Source organism: Suncus etruscus, chromosome 2 (assembly GCF_024139225.1).
Source record: "Suncus etruscus isolate mSunEtr1 chromosome 2, mSunEtr1.pri.cur, whole genome shotgun sequence".
Classification (NCBI taxonomy): Eukaryota; Metazoa; Chordata; class Mammalia; order Eulipotyphla; family Soricidae; genus Suncus; species Suncus etruscus.
Genome location: NC_064849.1, coordinates 31,390,944 through 31,393,663, shown reverse-complemented (window position 1 = coordinate 31,393,663; position 2,720 = coordinate 31,390,944).

Below are 2,720 nucleotides of genomic sequence, written 5' to 3'. Positions count from 1 at the left end.
TGCTTCTGGATTAAATATTTGGTGATGTCAGCTTCCAACTCTCTGCTTCCAGCATCATAATATTGTGTTCAACTTTAGAAGCATGGGACAAAATGATCTTTCTGGTATCCACAGATTCTAGAGTCAAGAAAGGAAAATGAAAATATCACAGATGTATTCTTTGACCTTTGTTGAAATAGTACCATTTATAAACATTGATTCCTATCTTCAACAAGCACTTACTGGGTAGCTATGAGACCCCAGGGACTTTGCAAAGGACCTCGGAGAATGCAAAGAAGAATCCGAAGGAAAGAAACAGGCACTTCTTGAACATATACTATGCATCAGGCACAAATAGTTCCTTTTAATGGCATTTTCTAATTCAATTCTTAAATTTTTTTGTAAAAGGGAGAAATTACAAGACATGATCTTTGTTCTCAAGAGTCTTTAAGTCTGGGGTTAAGTAGTAGATAAAAGATATGCCCAAATATGCATGAAATAAAGTAATTATACTCATATGCTAAAAGAGAGGTTTCAATGGGAGTAAAAAGACTGAAGGGATTACTTAGAGGATAAGAGATCTTTTTTGGGGAGGAGACCACATTTGAATTAAATACTGAAGGCAGTAAGATTTAGACTTAAGATTTGGCTTTTAGATGCAGAGAAGTGGGACAAGAGTACTACTTTTAGATCAGGAGGAGGAAAGGATGATGGGGGAGACAATATATATGAACCATGCACTGTTAAACAAAGATCACTTATCTGCAAATTTTCTCTCTGGGGTCCTGTACCTGGTGTAGTCAGTGGGTTTACTTTAGGGACACATTCCAGAAAGAATACCTCTCCTCATATACTAGATGCATTTACAGCAGAGTAAGATGCTTGAACCAGATAAAGATACTTCATGGAGTTTCAGGTTTTCTAATCTCTTGTCCAAGCTCAGTGTGAGATGGTTGGCATTGTCACCAGCATTTTGGGGGCTTGTGATGCTCTATCTACTTAATTATTCTAGGGTTATATTATTGACTTTCACAAGTTAACTTCACTTAAGATTTGACTCTGAAAATGGTGAGTGAGGCCTGTCACACAAAGTCAAGTCTAATTAAGTTTTCCATAGGGTTGTGTGTGTTAGTAAGAAATGGTGGAAGGTTCACGCCACTGAGATTGGCCCACATCACAAAGAAGGAAAACAAGCAGTGCTGGTGGGGATGTGGAGAGAAAGGAACTCTTTTTCACTGCTGGTGGGAATACAATCTAATGCAACCTTTATGGAAAGCAATATGGAGATCCCTTCACAAATTGGAAATTAAGCTCCCATACGATCCAGCTATACCACTCCTAGGAATATACCCAAGAAACACAAAAATACAATACAAAAATCCCTTCCTCCCACCTATATTCATTGCAGCGCTATTTACATTAGCCAGACTCTGGAATCAACCAAGATGCCCTTCAACAGATGAGTGGCTAAAGAAACTGTGGTACATATACACAATGGAATACTATGCAGCCGTCAGGGGAGATGAAGTCATGAAATTTTCTTATACATGGATGTACATGGAATCTATTATGCTGAGTGAAGTAAGTCAGAGGGAGAGAAAAAAACGCAGAATGGTTTCACTCATCTATGGGTTTTAAGAAAAATGAAAGACATTTTTAATAGTATCTCAGAGACAAGAGAGATGAGGGCTGGTAGGTGCAGTCATGACATGAAGCTCACCACATAGAGTGATGAGTGCAGTTAGAGAAATAACTACACTGAAAACTATCATAACAATGTGAATGAATGAGGGAAGTAGAAAGCCTGTCTCGAGTACAGGTGTGGGTGGGGTGGGGAGGAGGAAGATCTGGGAAATTGGTGGTAGGAATGTTGCACTGGTGAAGTGGGGTGTTCTTTACATGACTGTAATCATACAACTATAATCATATTTGTAATCACGGTGTTTAAATAAAGATAATTAAGAAAAAAAGAAGTGGTGGAAGGTAAGGGTGAAGGCAGACTAGCCTGACAGAGACAAGGAGAGGGAGACAGGAGCTTGGATGACATTTAGTGCAGAATATGGGTTAGAAAGAGCTGGAATAAGTTAAATTTGTGAAACTGGAACTAGAGAATTGTAGCTGGAAAGGAAAGCTGTTGATTCACTGTCAAACGATCTATTGAATTTTACTTTCTTTGTTGTTTGAATCATTGGAATTTGAGGAAACATAGATGGTGGGTGCTCTCTTGAATACAGGAAGTCCCACTTCCTGCCCTGCTGGAATGTTGAGTTTCTGTGCTGGAGTTTAAAACAATCAAATCCTTAGACACTAGGCATTGTCTCATTTGAGAGATAGTTTTCTTCCCCAAGCAGTTTAGTAATTTCTCAAGAAGGTGACCAATAGTAAATGGTGATCTGGGACTGTATTAGTGGATACCTTGATAGATAGCATGTTACATTAGTTTTCTAGAGTTAATACAACAAAGTACCATAAGCGAAGTGGTTAAAATGATGGGAATAAACTTTTCTCCTTAGTCTGGAGGCTAGAAATCAAATCAAGGTATCAACAAAGCCAGACTCTGGGAGGTTTAAGGGAAGTTCCTTCCTTGACTTCTAGCTTCTGGTAGCAATTCTTTATATTCTTGGCTTGTATATAACAAAAAAACATAATTGTGGTATCTGTCTTTATCTTTGCATGTACTTCTTTCTTGTATGTCTTTTGTGTCTTAAATTTTCTACCTTTCAAGAATATATATATATATA